Here is a 9,212-nt window from a genome sequence, read left to right as displayed (position 1 = left end):
TGTTCCTGTACTTGCCTCTCCTTATACATGAATGATAAGGAATGAGCTGATAGGATAGAAGCAATCATCACGCAGTAGTTTAAATGGAAACAGCTAAATTTATATTTGAAGACTATGAAATCATTGTCAGTGGTACCTATTTTGAAATGGCTATGAGTATCAGCATCACCTGAGTCTATCATTGAAAAGACTAGGCCACTACCTAAAGACTATACATGGACTGACCCTGGACTCTGACCCCATAGGTAGCAATGAATATCCTAGTAAGAGCACCAGTGGAAGGGGAAGCCCTGGGTCCTGCTAAGACTGAACCCCCAGTGAACTAGTCTATGGGGGGAGGGCGGCAATGGGGGGAGGGTTGGGAGGGGAACACCCATAAGGAAGGGGAGGGGGGAGGGGGATGTTTGCCCGGAAACCGGGAAAGGGAATAACACTCGAAATGTATATAAGAAATACTCAAGTTAATAAAAAAAAAAAACAAAAAAACAAAAAAACAAAAAAAAAGATATCTATAATCCTGAGACAAACTTAACAGGTGTGCTCATGTGTTATACATTCAAAACCTCAAAGCATTTCCAAAAGACATTAAAGATTCCAATAAATTTAATTATCATGTTATATAACATTACTTCTTCAAGTTACAGTATAAGCTCCATGCAATCCTCAGTTTCCACAGACTGGTTGTATTTATTTGTCTTTTCAGAAATTGGCATGAATTTGTAAAAGATATATAATTATTGTGGAGAATGAGTAGAAAACTGACTCTCTCTCTGGTACAGTATTTACTGTGTGAATCTATAACACAAGGATAGTTTGTCATTATGCACAAAAACACATGCATCCATCCATAGGTGTGGTTGTAAAGGACCAGTCATTCTACCATACTCCTGCCATCAATACCACAGCTGATGCTATCATAGGACCCTCTGCCACAGTTTAGGCAGTTTGAGAGATTTCCAAACATGACTCTTGGCTCAAAAATATGTAGCTGCTTTAGTTTCTATGCAATGTTTCAATCTATGAAGTCATTTTCTCCTAAGATACAACAAGAAAGCTCTGTCACAGGAAGAAGCTGGGACACAGAAGGTATTACTTCCTGTGCTGGGTATACTAGTGTGCAGGAATAACACTGTGATGTGATCCCCTCCTGTTTGGAATACCTGAGACGTATTTTCAAACACTTTCCCTAGGAAAATATATATATAATTTGATATGTTCCTCATGATTTCAGTGTTTAGCCCCTCTACATTAATGTAACAATTGGCTGAGTTTAAAATCCACCTTCTTGCTGTGTATTACCACTTTTTTGCCATTGCTCTGTCCTCATGATCTTCCTGGTGATTCTATTTTGCCTTAATGTTGGCTTATTAGCTGTGGTTTTTTTCTCTTTTTTTAAGCTGTTTCTATGGTGTATAGTACTTGTTTCATTTTTTATCAAAATATTATGGAGAATATTATTCTGTCTAAATGAATTATACAACAAATCTGAAGAAGCTCATTTCTAATAGCTTATCAAAGTTTCTGTTAAAATTATTGCATGTCTTTTACCTTAACCATTCTGACTGGTGTGAGGTGGAATCTCAGCGTTGTTTTGATTTGCATTTCCCTGGTGACTAAGAATGTTGACCATTTCTTTAGGTGCTTTTTGGCCATTTGATAATCCTCAGTTCAAAATGCTTTGTTTAGCTCTGTACCCCACTTTTTAATAGTGTTATTTGGCTCTCTGGAGTCTAACTTCTTGAGTTCTTTGTATATTTTAGATATAAGCCCCCTGTCAGATGTAGGATTGGTAAAGATCTTTTCCCAATCTGTTGGTTGCCATTTTGTCCTAATGACAGTGCCTTTGCTTTACAAAAGCTTTGCAGTGACAGCAGATGCTGGTGTGGAGAAAGAGGAACACTCCTCCATTGTTGGTGGATAGCAAACTGGTACAACCACTCTGGAAATCAGTCTGGAGGTTCCTCAGGAAATTGGACATTTCACTACCTGAGGACCCAGCTATACCACTCTTGGGCATATACCCAAAAGATGCTCCAACATACAACAAAGACACATGCTCCACTATGTTCATAGCAGCCTTATTTATAACAGCCAGAAGCTGGAAAGAACCCAAATGCCCTTCAACAGAGGAATGGATTAAAAAAATGTGGTACATCTACACAATGGAGTACTACGCAGCTAACAAAAACAATGACTTCATGAAATTCATAGGCAAATTGAATGAACTAGAAAATATCATCCTGAGTGAGGTTACTCAATCACAGAAAAAGACATTTGGTATGCACTCATTGATAAATGGATATTAGCGAAAAAGTTCGAATTACCCAAGATGCAATCCACAGACCACAGGAAGCTCAAGAAGAAGGATCCAAAATGCGGATGCTCCCACTCCTTCTTAAAAGGGGGGAAAATGGGGTTGGGGATTTAGCTCAGTGGTAGAGCGCTTGCCTAGCAAGCACAAGGCCCTGGGTTCGGTCCTCAGCTCCGAAAAAAAGAAAAAAGAAAAAAAAAAGGGGGGGGAAATATCTATAGGAGGGGATATGGAAGCAAAGTTTAGAGCAGCGACTCAAGGAATGGCCATTCAGAGCCTGACACACATGTGGCCCATATATATACAGCCACCAAAACCAGAAAAGATTGATGAAGCTAGAAAATGCATGCTGAAAGGGATCAGATACAGATCTCTCCTGAGAGACACATCCAGAGCATGTCAAATACAGAGGTCAATGCTAACAGCAAACCACCGAACTGAGAAAAGGACCCCCTTGGGGGGAATTAGAGGAAGTATTGAAAGAATTGAAGGAGCTTGCAACATCATAAAAACAACAATGCCAAGTAAACCACTACCGAAAGACTATACATGGACTGACCCAGGGTTCTCATGTGCAGGGGAACATGGCAGGAGGCAATAAGGGGGATGTATAGAGGGAACACCCGCATCGGGGAGAGGGAGGGGAAGGAATGGGGGCTATGGACAGGAAACCGGGAAGGGGAATAACCTTTGAAATGTAAGAAAAGAAAATATCTAATAAAAGTTTTAAAAAATTCAATCAACTAAGTTGAATCTGAAGTAAATATATTAAGATGTATCTAAATAAATTATTGCATATCTATTTCATCTATGATATTAAGTCCATTTTGACAAAAATCACTTGCTCATTTATTGGTTGTATACAGGAAAATTATTTCGTACGTTTAGTTACATTCTTACCATTACATCGAGTCAGATATCTGAGCTGAAGCTTCTAACACTACTAATCAAGACAAATCCTTCCATTCAGTTGTTCATCTCAGGTGTTTTGCCATGGGGATAAAATTCCCAAAGTGGGTGCAATCCTCTAACAAGTACCAAAATTATGTATACAGTCCTCTGTGCAGGTACAATCAAAGGATACTGGACAGAGTAAAACTCAAAGAAGGCATTCATCAAAATTAGTTATGGATTTTAGACAGCACTTAAATCTGCTGGAAGTTCTGTATTCTAACTGTTCTAAGCACACGCTATCTATGAGTCTAGCTGAACAGCCTGCCACTGTCTGAGTTCTGCTGTTTCTCATCATTCACCATCAGAAGCCTTGTCCAGGGAAGCATTCCAAGTTGAGATAAGATGGCAGGGAGTAGAATCTATAATGACTTTTGCATAAGAAATGAAGTAGGGTAAAACATGGGAAGAGAAGGGAGCATCTCATGAGAATAGTTGAAGAAGAGCTCTAGAGTCACAGTTAGGAAATACCCCAAATCTTTACCCACTTAGCAAAGGAAGGAAATAACTGATGTGGAATATCTCATTCAGAATAAATATAAGAACAGTAATAACACCTCTGTGTAGACAATAGACAATCACAAGGCAGAGGGGAATTACAGAGTAATTCACTGTAATTACCAAAATCACTGAAGGCAATGATCTCCAACTGCAAACAATAGAAGCCTGACTTTAAAACAGATCCAGAAATCAGTAAATGACACACTGAAAATAATTTTTACAGGATATAGCAAATGGCATGTTGTATGCTTTTTTATGATCGTGCCAATTATTCTCTTTGTATAAGTGAGGAAGGTATTTATTTTTGCCATGCTCTACTGTATATTTCTAAACTGGTGCCTTTTGAGGTTCACATCAATTGTATTTTTAAAATTTATTCATTCACTTTATAATGCAAAATTAGTCACCCCTCTTCTCCTAGTATCCCTTCACAAAAGTCTCATATTCTCCTTTTCATTGAAAAGAGGAAGCCCGGGGGCTGGAGAGATGGCTCAGTGGTTAAGAGCACCGGCTGCTCTTCCTAAGGTCCTGAGTTCAAATTCCAGCAACCACATGGTGGCTCACAACCATCTATAATGAGATATGATGCCCTCTTCTGGTGTGTCTGAAGGCAGCTACAGTGTACTCATACAATAAAATAAAATCTTAAAAAATAAATTTATAAAAAAAAAGAAAAAAGAAAAGAGGAAGCCCCCTTCTGGGTGTTACCCCTCCCAGAGACACACATACACATGCTGTAAGCTTTTAATGGCAATCACTGGAGAAACTGAGACATGAAGACAACTGGAATAGAGTTCAAGGTAAGCCTCAGCAATATAGAGAAATTCTGTTACAAAATTTTCACAAAGGAAAAAGAAATGAATGCAGGGACAAAAATGGAGCAGAGACTGAAGGAATGGCTAGTGAGTGACCAGCCCAACTTGGGATCCATCCCATGGGTAGGCATCAATCCCTGACACTATTACTTATGATCTGTTGAGTTTGCAGACAGGAACCTAGCATGGATGTTCTCTGAGAGGCTCTAGCAGTTGCCTGAGACAGATGCAGATTCCACAGCTAAGTACTTCGTGGAGGTTGGGGACCCCTATGGAAGAGTTAGGGGAAGGATTAAAGGAACCAAAGGGGACGGCAACCACATAGGAAAACCAACAGTGTCAACTAATGTGAAAACCTAGGAAACTGAGCCAACAACCAAAGAGCCCTGGTACATATGTAGCAGAGGTCTCCTATGTCTGGCCTTAGAAGGAGGAGATTCACCTAATCCTGTAGAGATGTTGTGGCTCTGGGTAGAGGCTTACCCTGGGGAAGCACCCTGTCAGAGGCAAAGGGGCAGGGAAATAGGGGAAGAACTCAGTAAGTGGGACCAGGAAGGGGGCAACATTTGTGATGTAAATGAATTATATATATGAAAAAACAATCCCCCGAACAAATTCAAATAGACAAAAGCATTTCAATGAATTTAGATCAGAATTCACAGAGAGCTCGAAGAGTAGAAAATCATAACATAAAGATAAAAAGAATACAGATAACATCATGAAGGTTACATAGAAAAAGAATAAATAAAGGTTTCAAGCAAAAAGGCTATGCTAAGTGATCTAGTAGTGCTAAAGTAGTCTAGACAAAGTAAATATGTAAAGAAAATTGTCCTGTAGCTGTTAAGATTGGGATGAAGGAAGGTTTCAAGAGGAAAAGAAAGCGCTTGAGGTGCTGAAGATATCCTACAAGTGGAAATATGGAGAAATTTACCTAAGGGATACAGGGATACATCACACACACACACACACACACACACACACACACATGCACGTATGCATGCACTCACACACACACACACACACACACACACACACACATACCACTACCACCACCACCACCACCACCACCACCACCACCACCACCACCACTGAACCACATATTTATGATGACTGAAAAAAGTAAGTGGTAACATTTAACCATTTTTCTTTATTTTCAATATATCTTAATCACATTTCCTACCCCCTCTATTTCTTACAGTTCCCTACCTCCCCTCACACACAGATCTACTATCTTTCTGTATCTCATGTGAGAAAAGGCTTCTAGGAGATAACAATAAGTATAACAACACAAAGCCCTCATATTTGAAGTTGAACAAGGAAAATAAATAGAAGAAAAAAAAGCCCTCCATCCAAGAGAAGTCACAAGAATCAGAGTTTCACTTGTTCACACATTCAGGAGTCACATAAAAATGCTAAACTGAAATCTAAAATATATATGCAGAGAAGCTGCTATATACAACAAAGTGAATAGAATACAGAGGTGAAGGTTTTATGTGGGCACCCGCTTACTGTCCCCATGTTCAATGAATTGTGTGGGTGTTGTCCTCAGCAATGGAGCCTTGCTGTCAGTTTACAGAGAGCAACCTATTGTCTTGACAACAGCTTGTTGTTTGAGGATTTCTATGGGACTCCGTTGGTCAACAACTCAATTGGATGTAACCAAATTGGAGGTAAGTCATTGGCCTCAGAGAAAACTATTATATCAGTCAAATAAAAGTTACTTTTGTAGAACTAGAGAAAAATTATCCTGAGTGAGGTAGACCAGACCTATGTTAAATATGGCATGTACTTACTTGTATGTACATATTAACCATTAAAAATGATAATTAACAACACTCCATTGAACAAGAGAGGTTAGGTATAGAGGAGGGGACAGAGAGAAGTCATAGATACATTTTATGGGTTGACTGGATTTCAGAGGAGGAGCAGACTAAGAGGAAGAAGGTAGATGGGATTGAGGTAGAAAATGCAGAGAGAGACAGGTGGAATTCAGAGGCAAATGAGGTATGCTACCGAAACCAAGTGCAGTAGAATCTTCTTAAAATATATGAAACCAATTCTAATGAAGTCTCTAAATAATGAGGGAGATAGAGCACCAATTGACCGTCCCTTGTCACCAAAGGAAGCTTAGTTCTGGGATTGGGTTACATTCAGATTTTACCCATTTTTTTATAAGTAATTCTTTGAGAATGTCATAGAATGTGTATTAATCATTTTCACACTCCCTCCCCAAATCTTTCTAGAATCAAACCTTTCCTTCTCACCCAAATTTGTCTCATTTCTCCCCATCAAGACTAATTTGGATTGCCCCAATTTTTTCTTTTGGTAACTTGCATCCTATTACTAGGACAGAGTGATGATTTCCAAACATGAAATTATGACATTGCTATAACTGTAACTTTTACTGTTGTTAGTGATGGTATACTTGATATGAAAAATATGATACTCAACCCCTACAGTAGTTAGTTGCAACCCATAGGTTGAGGACCAATGCACTAGAGCACCACTGACTTAACAGAGTTTTCATTAGAGAAATCTGCCTCCAGCTCTCCCAGGAGCTAAGGATCATAAAAGTCTTCTTGGCTAGGGGTGAAATTTTAAGTCCAACTCTCTCCTTCATAGTGGATTTTTGTCTGAATTAGTCTTTCCCTGGTCTTGGACATTATATCATAACTACTGTGCAACAGGTATACTGAGTCCTGAGGACACTGCTTTTGTGTCATCAGCCATCACTTCTTGTTCTCATACTCCATTGCTGCTTCTCCTCAGAAATGTTCTTGAGATTTAGAGGAATTGGGTTTGTTTTGTTTTGTTTTTGTTTGTTTGTTTTTAGTTGTTTCATGGATTCTATAATAAACAACAATCCATCAAGAGAATAGTTCATTTACCCTCTGCAAATTGCTTTTTGGTCAATGTGTTTTGTTATATCAATAGAAACTCTAGCAAACACAAATTGGTACCAGCATAGTGGATTGTTTCTATGATAGATCTGACCATGTTTTGGGGGGATTGCAGAAGAATTTTGAAACTTTGGACTAGAAAAGACACAGAGTGTTGAGATGTCACTGAGCTGTTCTGTAGATTAGAAGATATAAGAACATAAGAGCAGTGCAGAATATGGAGGCCTGGTTTGTGAAGTTTCTGAAGGAACCTTAAAGACTACATTAGGGACATTTGCTCTTTTGAATTGATTCTTTTGTTCTGTTCAGATGGGACAAAGAGACTGGAAATATTGAAGTGAAATCTTTGCATTGCTGGAAAAATTGATTCTGCTTCACTGAAACTAAGAAATTATCAGTGATTGAGAAGAGACCAGTATCAGTGAGGTGAAACGTTCTGAGAAGTAGGCTTACTAAAGGTTAGCACACACAAGCTGTGATCTAGAAACAGATAAGATTGGATCTTGTGCTGGCAGCTGAATTTTGTAGTGTAAGAGTCACCCAGATAGTACTGGCTTGGAAGGCATGAAGGGGTTATGAAGAATACCTGAGGCTTGACACTATGAGAGGCCAGGGAATGACCATTGATAAGTGCAGCCTTAGTGGCAATTGAAAGTCTAGAACCTAAAGGGTCATACAAGAAGGTGAGGCCTAGCACCATGAAGAGAGCCTATGAAAAGGTATTAGTGAAAGCACAGCCTAATTGCAGCAGAAGACCCAAGAATTTTGGAGATGTCACTGTGTTAGGGTTTTACTGCTGGGAACACATTCCATGACTAAGGCGACTCTTGTAAGGACAATATTTAACTGGAGCTGACTTACAGGTTGAGAGTTTAAGTCCATTGCCATCAAAGCAAGAGTGTGGCCACATCCAGACAGGCATGATACAGGAGGAGCTGAGAGTTCTACATCTTCATCTGAAGACTGCTAGCAGAATCCTTACTTCCAGGCATGTAAGACGAGGGAGGGTGTTAAGCTTATACCCACAGTGACACACCTACTCCAACAAGGACACACCTCCTAATAGTGTCACTTCTTGAGCCAAGCATATACAAATCATCACAGTCAATAACATGGAATTACCATCAAGATCAGGAGCAGTGGTTGAGTGGAGCCCTCTGTGGCCTAGAAGACAATCTGTGTGTGCTGCAGAGGCAGAGGTAAAGAGGTGACTCAAGCTCCTTGGAGAAGCCTAGAAGATTGTGACTGAATCTCAGATAATTGGACGTTGACTTGAATATGTCATTGGGGTTTGGTTTTGCTCAGTTCAGATTGTTAATGTGCCCTGTTTCTTCCACTTTGAAGAAGGTTTTTAATTTAATTTTGATTTTTTTCAATAGCACACAGTTTTTTCAATACAAACAGTTTGGATTTTAAAGGAGATTTTGGATTGTTAGAGAGATTGGAAATTTCAAAGAGACTGGAATTTTAATATGTTTGAGTTTGAAAAGACTGTTGGAATTTTAAAGTTATGCTTTTAATGCGAGATATTGAGGATGAAGAAGAAAGGGAAAGTATGGCTTCATGGTAGTGTGTTTGGGTGTCAAATCGATAAAACTCAGTTGTGCTAGCTGGTCTTTTGTCAATGTGACAGACTAGTTATCTCAAAGGACGGAACCAAAATTTAAAAAAATGCCTTTTTGACATCATTATAAGTAATGATGTATAAGTAAGATTATAAGTAAATTCTTGTAA

The sequence above is a fragment of the Rattus norvegicus genome, chromosome 2 (genome assembly GCF_021556685.1).
Source record: "Rattus norvegicus strain SHRSP/BbbUtx chromosome 2, alternate assembly SHRSP_T2T, whole genome shotgun sequence".
Taxonomy (NCBI): domain Eukaryota; kingdom Metazoa; phylum Chordata; class Mammalia; order Rodentia; family Muridae; genus Rattus; species Rattus norvegicus.
This window is presented reverse-complemented; position numbering follows the sequence as displayed.